This window comes from Oncorhynchus masou, chromosome 30 (genome assembly GCF_036934945.1).
Source record: "Oncorhynchus masou masou isolate Uvic2021 chromosome 30, UVic_Omas_1.1, whole genome shotgun sequence".
Lineage (NCBI taxonomy): Eukaryota > Metazoa > Chordata > Actinopteri > Salmoniformes > Salmonidae > Oncorhynchus > Oncorhynchus masou.
Window position 1 is genome coordinate 10,059,748 of NC_088241.1, and position 13,692 is coordinate 10,073,439.

The window sequence follows — 13,692 nt, forward strand, 5'->3', positions numbered from 1 at the left end:
GGATCGGCATTACACCATTTTTGACGGGAACAGGTGTGTCTTCCAAGGCACCTGTGCGTACCAGCTGGTGAGGCACTTCCCTAGCTCGGGAGACCTGCCTGGTTTCAGTGTGGCGACGCAGAACATGAGAAGGACGACACCAACACTTCTATTCCAGAAGGGTCAATATTTTGGTCCATGGTTACTCTATTGAGATCTCTCATTACTGGGATGATGTAGTTGTGGTGAGTTGGCCTGCTTTGGATGCATATTGAATAGAGTTCACTGTCTGTACTATAAGATTTGTAATTTCACCTCGTCTTGGACATGCCGTTTTGACTACTTCTCAATCTTGTTTCAGGTGAATGGGATTATTTTGAGCCTTCCCTCAGTGTTGAGCCAAGGTAAAGTGAAGAGCTCTCCACGTGTATTGAGACTGACTTTGGTGTCCTGGTCACATACAACTGGAACCTCCTGACTGTCCAAGTGCCCAGGGTCTTCTCTGGCTCACTCTATGGCCTGTGTGGGAACTTTAACGTGGACCCAGAGGACTATCTAACAGACGACGGGGACATCTATGGCTGTGAGGCACTGGGAAACTAGTAACGTTGTTGAATGTGTGGATGTGACGACTGTGAACAATCCCCAATGCCCCATCAGGAGCAGGCTCTCTATTTAGGCAGGGACTACCGAGGGAGTGTTCCAGAACTGCCACGGGATGGTCAACCCCAAACGCTGCCTTTGACAACTGTCTACAACCTCTGCTACAACAATGACAAGCAGACTGCCCTGTCAGATTCTCTCAATTTACACCGCTGCTTGCCAGGAGGAAGGGGCAAACATAGATGAATGGAGGGCTTCAGATTATTGTGGTAAGTAGTTTGAGTTGATAAATCCTTTTGCTCTGTATTGATGACTATTTCAACTAATCAGTTGATGTGAACCTCTGCATAATCCATACATTTGCTAAATGTCCCTTCATATGTCCTGTACAGGTCTGTACTGTCCAGCCAACATTGAATACAACCTGTGCTCCATCCCTGTGCCCAACAATTGTGTGGCGTCTCGTGTAAACCTGGGTTCTTCCATAGTGGTGGGAAGTGTGTCCCCAACACTGAGTGCGGCTGCCTCTGACGGTTTGTGCCACAAGATCAAGGCAGTGTTTTACTCCCATGATCACTGCCAGGTTGCTTCTCTTGTCGGTCAAGGCTAGCTACCATGCACTGACACCACCTGTTCCAGTGGAACAGAGTGTAGGATCCAAAATGGCCCCCGTGACTGCTATCCAGCGCCAGTTTCAGGGAAGTGCAAAGTGGTGGGAGGCAGGCACTTGGACCTATGATGGGCATAGCTTTGATCTCCATATGGGCATATCAAGAAGCCCCCATTTCCTAAACCAGACATATGCCAAGAATGGAGCAAATACATTTTCATATATCCAGCAAGGTCAGCTACACCTGAGGTACAAGGGACTGAATGACTGTGGAACCGCAGCAGAGGGGGATGGTTGAGATGTGTTTTATAGTAGCGGCCTTAATCCTAATGATAGTTTTCGTCTTGAGCTATAATAAATCTGTTTAAACGTTGATGTGATGTTTCAGGTCTGAACTTTGTCTCAAGGTGAAAAGGGCTTCCTGGAACCTTCCGGTCCACCAGGAGAGTATCATTGCTGTGCTTTCTGGTCTGACAACACAGGTGGAAATGGACAATGGGGCAGTGATCACGTACGGTGGACCTGACTTCATACAGCTGTTATCTCCTCCTGCCTACGCTGGCAAGGCATGTGGTTGGTGTTGAAACTTCAACAGCGCTGCTACAGATGAAACTCAGATGGTCCGTGACGTTTTTCTGTCTGGGGTCATCTGCCCAGTGTGTAACTGGATCTTGGCGGCTGAGTTCAAGTTGGAGCATTTCTGTGGAGTCCTCTCAGCTCCTGCTGGCCTATTCAGAGACTGCCACGCCACGGTAGACCCACAACCTTTCTTGGACAACTGTGTAAAGGCCCCTGTGTGTGTCTTGAAGGGATATGGCAAAGTACTGTGGCAGCCTGAAGGATTATTGGGGAGGCAGGGTAGCCTAGTGTTTAGAGTGTTGGACTAGTAACCGAAAGGTTGCAAGTTTGAATCCCCGAGCTGACTCGGTACAAATCTGTCATTCTGCCCCTGAACAGGCAGTTAACCCACTGTTCCTAGGCTGTCATTGAAAATAAGAATTTGTTCTTAACTGACTTGCCTAGTTAAATAAAGGTAGAAAAAATTTAAAAATCTATGTTTGTATTTTATGAAGCCGCAGGCAAGGTCTAGCCATGGAGGGGAGACGAATGCTGTAAGTGGATGATGCAAGATCCTTTCTGGCTTAAAACTGAATTCAACATGTATTATGTTTACAAAGACTAAATGTCTTTCCCCTCCTTACAGCCATGTCGTGCACAGTGAACTATCACTACAAGGTGTGGACCAATGCCTGCCCTGAAACCTGTGCCAATACTTCTGGTTTGGTCACCAGTCCTTCGACTTGTGTGGATGGGTGCCAGTGTGAGGCTGGGTAATGTGCTCAGTCATGATCACTGTGTCAAGCCTGAGCAGGGTGGCTGATTCCAGACTGGATGCTACTATGAGGTGTGTGTGTGGAACTGGCAGAAGCAAAGGTTTAATGGTTCAGTCAGACTGGCCTTTGTATTGTACTCCCAAATTACTCTATGTGTAGCTGGTTTGCTTCCAATCCCAAACTATACTGAACAAAAATACAAACGCAACATACAAGATTTTCAAAGATTTTACTGAGTTACAGTTAAATTGAAATCAAATTAAATAGGCCCTAATCTATGAATTTCACATGACTGGGAAGGGGCACAGCCATGATTGGGCCATAGGAGCTAGGCCCAGCTAATCAGAATTAGTTTTTCCTCACAAAAGTGCTTTATTTGTCACGCCCTGGTCGAAATATATTATGTTTATCCTTCATTTATTCTGGTCAGGCCAGGGTGTGACATGGGTTATTGTGGTGTGTTTTTGTCTTGGGGTTTTGTGGGATGTCTAGCGTTAGTCTATGGCTGCCTGAGGCGGTTCTCAATCAGAGTCAGGAGATTATCGTTGTCACTGATTGGGAACCATATTTAGGCAGCCATATTCTTTGTGTGTTTTGTGGGTGATTGTCCTTATTCCTGTCTCTGTGTTAGTTTACACTAGTATAGGCTGTTTCGGTTTTCGTTACGTTCTTTGTTTTGTAGTATTTGTATTGATTTGTGTTTACGTTTGTTCATTAAACATGGATCGCAATCTACACGCTGCATTTTGGTCCAACTCTCTTTCACCGCATGAAAACCGTTACAATTTTACAGAAAGAAATTCTCCTCAGTTTAATCAGCTGTCTGGGTGTCTGGTCTCAGATGGATGTGGAGGTCCTGGGCTGGCATGGTTACATGTGGTCTGCGATTGTGAGGCTGGTTGGACGTACTGACACTTTCTGAAACGAAGTTGGAGGCAGCTTATGGTAGAGAAATTAACATCACATTCTCTGGCAACAGCTCTGGTGGACATTCCTGCAGTCAGCATGCCAATTCCTTGCTCCCTCTACAAACATCTGTGGTGTTGTGACAACTGCACGTTTTAGTGGCCTTATATTGTCCCCAGCACAAGGTGAACCTGTTTTGTGCTGTTTAATCAGCTTCTTAATATGCCACATCTGTCAGGTGGATTCTCTTGGCAAAGAACTGCTCACTAACAGGTATGTAAATGGATGTTTTCACAATCTGAAAGAAACAAGCTTTTTGTGCATATAGAACATTTCTGGGATCTTTTTTTCAGCTCATGAAACATGGGACCAACACTTTACATGTTGCGTTTATATTTCTGTCCAATATGTATTTTCTTGGTTGTAGTCATTGGTGCATTTCCAAAATGACCAGATCATTTGACTGGTTTATCATGTTCCAAGACTAGAGGTTTGATTTACTCTGAGGGTGTAGTCAGTAATGACACATTGTCACATTTATTATGACACATTATTTATCATCAATTCCCAAACCTGAATTTATGCAGCTGTAATCCCTGACATGTTGCCACAACTACACCACAGATCAAAATGTGCCATGCTTCATTTAGCCCAGGCTGTCACAAACAGCCCAATGATTCATGTCTGAACTGTATGTTAGTCACTACACCTGTGTACAGGGCTTGACTAATTCCAAAACCTTTGTGGGGTGTCAGTTGGAGGGAGGGTTGTATAACAAACACACACTGACTCATTGTGCTTCTGCAGAAGGGGGAGGTTTCCTGGTTGGATGGGTGCTCTGAGGTGCACATGTTCCGCCCCTGGCTCCCTGCGCTGAGAGGCTGCCTCTGCCCTAAGGGTCGAGCTGCACCCTTCTTGACTGTTCCTTGGGCTGGGTTGGGAAAGGTAATCACTGTCCCGCTGGTCAGCTGGATTCTCTGACACACCCAGAAGCTCCAAAGTTACCAAACTTGGAGGGCTTGGTTGTTTATTTGAACTAAACCACTTCTCTGATTAGCTTTTTTTGAGTTGTGGTGTTGTACCACTGAAGAAAAATGTAAAGTGTTGGTTCCATGTTTCCTGAGCTGAAATAAGTTCCCAGAAATGTTCCATACACACATTTTGTGACACTTGTTTACATCCCTGTTAGTGAGCATTTCCCCTTTGCCAAGATATGCCATACCTGTCAGGTGGATGGATGATCAAGAAGCTGATTAAAAAGCATGATCATTACATAGGTGCCCCTTGTGTTAGGGACAATAAAAGACCACTCTAAAATGTGCAGTTTCATCACATAACACAATGCCACAGATGTCTTAAGTTTAGGAGTATGCAATTGGAATTTTGACTGCAGGAATGTCCACGAGCAGTCGCCAGATAATTTAATGGTCTCTATCATAAGCCACCTCCAATGTTGTTTTAGAGAATTTGGCAGTCCAACCGGCCTCACAACCGCAGACCACGTGTATGTTGTGGTGTGAGCGAGCGGTTTGCTGATGTCCACGTTGTGAACAGAGTGCCCCATATTGGGGTTATGGTATAAGCTAAGGCATAAGCTACGGACAACAAACACAATTGCATTTTATTGATTGTCGATGCACAGAAAAACCATGAGATCCTGAGGGCCATATAAAAAATGTTAAGGTACATCTGTATTCCCAGTCATGTGAAATTATAGATTAGGGCCTAATGAATTGACTTAAATTGACTGATTTCCTCATGAGCTTTGTTTCATGTTGCGTTTATATTTTTGTTCCGTTATACATTGGATGTATTCAGCCTGACGTATTTACAAGGATTTATAATATACCTATGATTCATACTTCCTCAATGCTTTCATTCTCCGAGGTGGCAATGATCTTGTTTATTTTGCTCATACTTTACACCAAATCTTGAATAATAGCCTACAGGGGCTAGTGGAATTGTTATTGTCAATCAGAAGCTTGTTCAGAATTAATTAACCTGTCAATTGTTCCGAAGCTAATGGAATGCATGTCAATGTCTATCACACTGCTGGTTGAATATACCTCAACTCAAGATTCCAACAGCGCAGTCTTTTCCTCTGTGCAGATTAGAATGTCTGTTCAGAACGTTTGATGCCACCCAAAAGTCAGCGCATTTATAATTCATCTAGTTTAAACGAACAGACTGTAATAATCACAACAATAATGGACAATTTTGATATATTCAATTAGGAACACTGTCAACTGCAGTAGTCATCAAATCTACGTGAATTCTCTCGAGCCTAATTCTTGTCGCCTGTCTTTCCAGTCCAAGCCCTTAATCTGTTGACCTGGCCCAGAAAGCTGGGTGCTCAGAGGCCACCACTACTACACCTTTGATGGCCTGGAGTTTAACTACTATGGAAACTGCAATCTGGTCCAGAAATGCAGCCACGCCAGTACTGCAGAGCCCTTCTCGGTCATGGAGAAAAACGACCATGCTCAGAACCACTTTCCATCTATTAAAGCACTACAGCTCAATTTGTACAAGGACACCCTTGTATATATAATTTGATATACAGAAGAATATACATAACTGTCTTATGATTTATATTATCTTGTTTGATATTGTTATCCAGAGAGGCAAGATAGGCTGTACGTTACAAATACACACATGCACTTTACATTCAAAATAATGTTGCAATAAAGTCAGTCAGGCTATAGACATGCAGTGATTTTCCTCGGGGCATGTCTATTTGTCAACCGTTCTGTAATTGTTTTCCACCGAGTGATTGTTTAACATCCCTTTTGTAATAAGAGTTCACTGGGTCATTCTCTGGATGGATGATGGGCTGCGTTTGAATAGTAATTCATGTCAAGTTCAAGTGCATGTCTGTATGCGTCACGATCGTCGTATGGGGGGGACCAAAGCGCAGCGTGGTTAGAATACATTCTTCTTTATTAAATGAAGAAAACAGAAACAAACGAGACGCTATGATAACGAGTGCAGACACAGGCAACTACACATAGACAATAACCCACAAAATACCCAAAGCAGATGGCTGCCTAAATATGGTTCCCAATCAGAGACAACGATAAACACCTGCCTCTAATTGAGAACCAATCTAGGCAACTATAGACCAACATAAACACCTAGATGAAAACAAACCCATAAATCTACAAAAAACCCTAGACAGTACAAACACCCTAGAATAAGACAAAAACACACATATCACAAATGTCACACCCTGACCTAACCAAAATAATAAAGAAAACAAAGAATACTAAGGTCAGGGCGAGAGGGTATGGCATTTTAACTAGACTGGGTGAAAAATTGAGAATACAGAATTGTACAAAGCCTTGAAGGGAGATCATTTATATTAAGATAAAAATAAGTTATGTTTCAGTGGAATGACTGAAGTGTAATGTTTACTCGGGTTGATTGCACATAATTTGAGAGCTGCCAATCACATGTTCCGATGCCATTTTAATGAATCATTGCCTATTGACACATTTGATTATATGAATTATTCCACACAAGTAAATGTTAACATGAAATACATCAACTCTCTACTCTGAAATGACCCTTTGTCTCCTTTCTCTCTTCTCTCTCTGAAGGTGAATGGCCAGAGAAGGCTCCTGCATGTGACTCTCCATTCTGGCTCGGTGAAGGTCCATCAGAGCAGTCTGTTCTCGGTCGTTGACACCAGCTTCGGCCTCCATGTCAAATACGACTGGTTCTACTACATCCTGGTAAGCCTGCCCAAGAGCCGCTCTGACGTGTGTGGTTACAACCATGGCAACAAGGACGATGATCTCCGCATACCAAAGCGTGCAACATAGAGAGCATCCTGACTGGTTACATCATTGCTTGGTACGGCAATTGCTTGCCCTCCGACCGCAAGGCACTTCAGAGGGTAGTGTGTATGGCCCAGTACATCACTGGGGCAAAGCTACATGCCATCCAGGACCTCTACACCAGGCGGTGTCAGAGGAAGGCCCTAAAAATTGTCAAAGACCCCAGCCACCCCAGTCATAGACTGTTCTCTTTACTACTGCATGGCAAGTGGTACCGGAGTGTCAAGTCTAGGACAAAAAGGGTTCTCAACAGTTTTTACCCCCAAGCCATAAGTCTCCTGAACAGCTAACCAAATGGTTACCCGGACTATTTGCATTGTGTGCCTCCCCCAACCCCTCTTTTACGCTTCTGCTACTCTCTGTTTAGCTTAGTTGCATAGTCACTTTAACTATTCATTCATGTACCTACTACCTCAACTGACCCGACCAACCAGTGCTCCCGCACATTGGCTAACCAGGCTATCTGCATTGTGTCCCTCCATCCGCCAACCCCTCTTTTTACGCTACTGCTACTCTCTGTTCATCATATATGCATAGTCACTTTAACCATACCTACATGTACATACTACCTCAATAAGCCTGACTAACCGGTGTCTGTATGTAGCCTTGCTACTCTTATTTTCAAATGTCATTTTATTTCTTTACCTACACCCCCCCCCCCCACACACACACACACACACACACACACCTGTTGTATTCGGCACACGTGACAAATAAACTTTGATTTGATTTGAGGTGAATCCTGTTTCCATTGATCATCCTTGAGATGTTTCTACAACTTGATTGGAGCCCAATTGTGGTAAATTCAATTGATTGGACATGATTTAGAAAGGTACAGACCTTTCTGTTTAAGGTCCCACAGCTGACAGTGCATGCCAGAGCAAATACCAAGCCATGAGGTTGAAGGAATTGACAGGATTGTGTCGAGGCATAGATCTGGGAAAGGGTACCAAAAAATGGCTCCAGCATTGAAGGTCCCAAAGAACACAGTGGCCTCCATTCTTAAATGGAAGAAGTTTGGAACCACCAATTAATGGCCACACCCTTTTCAAGATGGCGGACGGAAGACAGGGTGGTGCGGCTTCTCATTCGAATGCGGTAATTTTATCTAAACCATAAGGTGTACGCCGACCCCAGCTAAGTAACTCATGCAAAGATTCAAAGCACAATTGTTTGTTTTATCTCCAGTACTCTGCCATGATTGTCAGTTATGTAGCTGCTCTACTGATAATCTCAGTGCGTTCCTTGCTGGGATGACACAAATCTACTGCCGGAGAATATCAACACCAAACACATTGGTTCACCATTCTACGGAAGAGGACAGTACACAGCGTACCATAATGTTCTGAATAATGGCCAAGTCTATCTCGCTCCCTATTCCACTGAACCGCTTAACAAACACAAGTCCAACATTTATCGGAAACTGTTAAACTACCTGTTCACTACCCTCCTGCTCTCCGGGGATGTGCATCTCAACCCTGGGCCCAACATCACCGAGCCAGCCTCAATCCTGGGCCCAACATCACCGAGCCAGCGATGCTCACCGGAGTGGAAAGCGGTGGATGGCCTCGTCCACTGATTATCGCCACTGTGGAAGTGGGTGAGTGCTATGGTCCCATGGTTTCTCTCGACTCACCCGGCTCCAGGATAGATTTGGACTCTTCAAACATACCCAAGTCGCTATATGCGATCCCTGACTCTGCTTCTGGTACGCAAGCTGTTTTAATTAGTTCCCCGCATCCAGTGCAGGCGGGAGGGATTGTTAATTGCGCTACTGAACTGCCAATAATCAAAACTAAACAAAACGGCCTAAACCCAGCTGTCAGAAAACACAGAAAATTTAACATTTTTCAATGTGTCAATCACTCTCGAGTCATCTGGGACCCACGAGCTAAGCCCAAGGGACTACTAGGGGGGACTTGAACATTCGTAGTGTCATTCCAAAAAGTGATCAAATTCAATATCTACTCACAGACTCCAACCTTGACTTCCTCTGCCTCTCAGAGACTCCATAAAAACTCTCCATATGCTGCTTTGATTGTGATTGGCTACAATGTTTTCAGGAGAGACAGGATTGAAGGAAGAGGAGGGGGTGTGATGATTTACATTAAAGAACATATCCGATGTAAACAAATTGAGTGGTCATGTGATAATGAACTAGAATGTTTTGGCCTGAACGTTACACTGTCTCCCCAAATGTCTTTTACCCTTATTGGAATGTATAGGCCACCTTCCACCAAAAGTGTGTTTTTTGATCAGTTTAATAACATGCTTAGTGAATGTGACTTTTGGAAAGAGGTCATCTTAATGGGAGATTTTAACATTCATTATGAAGACAAGTTTTGTAGAAAAACCCTCAAACGGATCACTAATACCTTTGACCTTACACAGCTAGTTAAAGGGCCAACCAGGGTGACTTGTTGCTCTAAAACACAGATTGATTTTGTGTTCAGTAATAAACCAGAGAGAGTGACTAAATCATTCAATGAGGTTACTGGGCTATCTGATCATAATCTGACACTTATAGCCAGAAAGCTGTCTAAGAGCAGGTTTAACCTCTCTACTGTTAGAAAGCTGGATCAACTAAGAACACCTAAATGTGAATTAAGCTATTTTGAAAACGCAATTAAGGGAATTAACTGGAATGATCTCTTGTCCTATACAGACGTGAAAGCTGATAGTCAAGTTTTTCTATCCACAATCCAGACGACAATAAATGGTTTCCTAAAGAAAATCAAATCCAAACCTGGTCAAAAGAGCACTCTTCCTTGGCTAAATGGAGAAATCTGGAAATTGATGAAAGAATGAGATTATGCTCTAAAAAATAGTCCTAAGATCCAAATTAGAACATGACAGACATAGGTTTACCAGGTTGAGATATAAGGTGATGAAAGAAATCAGACAGGCCAAGGCAAACTTTTTTATTAACATAATTGGTGAAGCAAAGGGATATTCTAAACTGATCTGGGAGAATCTAAAAAAGTTAACAGGGAAAGACCATAGTAACACTGCAAAAAGACTAGAACTCATGGTGAATAACAATCTAACACAGGATGCAGTCGAAATAGCAATAGCCTTCAATTCCTACTTTATTGACTCTGTCAGGGTACTGACACAGAACCCCTCCACTGGTTTCTTGGGCTCAGTGTTTGTAAATGATTCTCAACCTGTCTTCATCATAAGGGAGGTTTCTGAGTCAAAGGTGAACAAGGTGATTAGCTCACTAAAGAACTCTAAAGCCAAATATGTGTTTGGGCTGGACTCTACTTTTCTTAAAAACTACAAAGAGTCCCTCATTGGCCCCATTACTAAGGTCACCAACACATCTATTGGTCTCGGGGTGTTTCCAAGGGTATGGAAGTCAGCCATAATAACGGCCATCTTTAAATCAGGCGACCCTGCTGACGTGAGTAACAACAGGCCCATTAGTGGTGTCAAAGGTTGTCGAAAAGTGTGAAGCAGAACAACTGATTACCCACCTCAACAACAGCCCCTTCACATTACACTCCATGCAGTTTGGCTTCAGAGCGAAACACTCCACAGAAACGGCCAACTGCTTTCTTCTGGAAAATGTGAAGTCCAAGATGGACAAAGAGGGCGTTGTTGGGGCTGTGTTTCTGGACCTAAGGAAGGCTTTTGATACTCTTAACCATGAGATTCTCATCACAAAAGTGTCCAAGTTCAACTTTTCCCCTGATGTCTTGGGATGGATGAAATCATACCTTGAAGGCAGAACTCAGTGTGTCAGAGTGAGCAATGAGCTGTCGCCCATTCTTAGCTATGATGTGGGCGTGCCCCAAGGGTCAATACTGGGGCCCCTCCTGTTCAGCCTGTACATTAATGATCTGCCTTCTGTCTGTACTGGGTCTGAAGTTCAAATGTATGCAGATGATACAGTGATATATGTGCATGCAAAGAGCAAACGACAAGCTGCACAAGAACTCACTACTGTAATGGTCCAGGTTACAAAGTGGCTCAGTGACTCGTGTTTGAATCTCAATGTGAAAAAAACTGTTTGCATGTTCTTCACAAAGAGGGCAACAGATGCTACTGAGCCAGATGTCTATGTGTCAGGGGAGAAGCTCCAGGTGGTATCTGATTTTAAGTACCTTGGCATCATACTTGATTCCAACCTCTCTTTTAAAAAGCATGTGAAAAAGGTAATTCAAATAACCAAATTCAACCTAGCTAATTTCCGATTTATACGAAATTGTTTGACTACAGAGGTAGCAAAACTGTACTTCAAATCTATGATACTCCCCCACTTAACATACTGCTTGACTAGTTGGGCCCAAACATGCTGTACAACATTAAGACCTATTCAGTCTGTCTACAAAGAGGCTCTCAGAGTGCTTGATAGTAAGCCCAATAGCCATCATCACTGTTACATCCTCAGAAAGCATGAGCTCCTGAGTTGGGAATATCTTGTGCAATACACCGATGCATATCTTGTATTCAAGATCCTAAATGGCCTGGCTCCCCCTCCACTCAGTATTTTTGTTAAACATAAAACCCAAACATATGGCAGCAGATCCACAAGGTCTGCCATGAGAGGTCACTGTATAGTTCCCTTAAGGAAAAGCACCTTTAGTTAATCCGTTTTCTCTGTGAGAGCTTCCCATGTCTGGAATACACAGCCATCAGACACACATAACTGCACCACATATCACACTTTCACAAAATGTTTGAAGACATGGCTAAGGGTCCATCAGATTTGTTAACATGGTCCCTAGCTGTGTGTTGCCGCTTTCCATGTTGTCTGTTGTCTGTAGCTTGTGAGGTGTGGAAACACTTTGTTGCTTTTATGAATTTTGTCTTGTTGCTTTTTGTTCTACGTTGCTCTGTCTGTATGCTATGTCTTGCTTGTCCTATGTTGCTATTGTCTATATTGTAATTGTTTTTAATAACCTGCCCAGGGACTGCGGTTGAAAATTAGCCGGCTGGCTAAAACCGGCACTTTTACTGAAACATTGATTAATGTGCACTGTCCCTGTAAAAATAAAATAAAATAAACTCAACCAAAACTCTTCCTAGAGCTGGCTGCCCAGCCAAACTGAAGAATCGGGGGAGAAGGGCCTTGGTCAGGGAGGTGACCAAGACCCCGATGGTCACTCTGACAGAGCTCCAGAGTTCGACTGTGGAGATGGGAGAACCTTCCAGAAGGACAACCATCTCTGCAGCACTCCACCAATCAGGCCTTTATGGTAGAGTGGGCAGAAATAAGCCACTCCTCAGTAAAAGGCGCATGACAGCATGCTTGGAGTTTGCTTAAAGGCACAAAAGGGACTCTCAGACAATGAGAAACAAGATTCTCTGGTCTGATGAAACCAATATTGAACTATTTGGCCTAAATGCCTAGCGTCACATCTGGAGGAAACCTGGCACCATCCATACGGTGAAGCATGGTGGTGGCAGTATCATGCTGTGGGGATGTTTTCAGTGGCAGGGACTGCGAGAATAGTCAGGATCGAGGGAAAGATGAACGGAGCAAAGTACAGAGATTCTTGATGAAAACCTGCTCTAGGGTGTTCAGGACCTCAGACTGGGGCGAAAATTCACCTTCCAACAAGACAAAGACCATGAGCACATAGCCACTCCTGCATTGTCTTGGCTTCGGGACAAGTGTCTGACTGTCCTTGAGTGGCCCAGCCAGAGCCCGGACTTGAACCTGAACGAACATCTCTGGAGAGACTTGAAAATAGCTGTGCAGCAACGCTCCCCTTCCAACCTGACAGAGCATGAGAGGATCTGCAGAGAAGAATGGGAGAAACTCCCCAAATACAGGTGTGCCAAGCTTGTAGTGTCAAACCCATGAAGCCTTGAGGCTGTAATAGTTGCAGAAGGTGCTTCAACAAAGTACTGAGTAAAGGGTCGGAAAACATATATAAATGATTTCCTTAAAAAAAAAATGTTTTAATAAATTTGCAAAAAAATCTAAACAGTTTTTGCTCCGTCATTATTGGGTATTGTGTGTAGATTTAATGAAAAAAATAACAATTTAATCAATTCTAGAATAAGGCAATGAGTTTTAAATCCACTAAATTACAAGAGGCGAGTTCCCCAATGTTGGAAGGGGGGCCCCTGGGGGAAAAATTTTGAGAACCTCTGGTCTAGATGGTGTCATGGCGGCAATTTGTGCTCATGTAGTTCTCTCCCCCCCTCCATCATTCTCTCTTCCCTCTCTCAGGGAAGAGAGAATTGTCCAGTTCACAGCCAATATGAGCTGTGTGGCTCAGCCTGCACTGCCACCTGTGAGGACCCCCTAAGCTCCAGCCCATGTTCCCTGGCTTGTGTATAGACCTGCCAGTGTGACCAGGTCTTTGTTCTAGAGGGGGATGCCTATGGTCCTGTGTCCCAGTGGGCTGCACACACAATGGCTTCCTCTACCATGCCAATGACCCCATCTGGTCCCATGACAACT

The 13,692-nt window shown here is 43.8% G+C and overlaps 1 long non-coding RNA gene across 1 annotated transcript; it reads left to right on the forward strand.

The window, feature by feature from the left end:
- The first annotated feature begins 140 nt into the window (after positions 1–140).
- LOC135523070 (uncharacterized) lies at positions 141–2,287 on the forward strand. Its single transcript, XR_010452764.1, has 3 exons — positions 141–224; positions 341–851; positions 975–2,287. It is a non-coding gene; the product is annotated as an uncharacterized LOC135523070 (long non-coding RNA).
- The last annotated feature ends 11,405 nt before the right edge of the window (positions 2,288–13,692 follow it).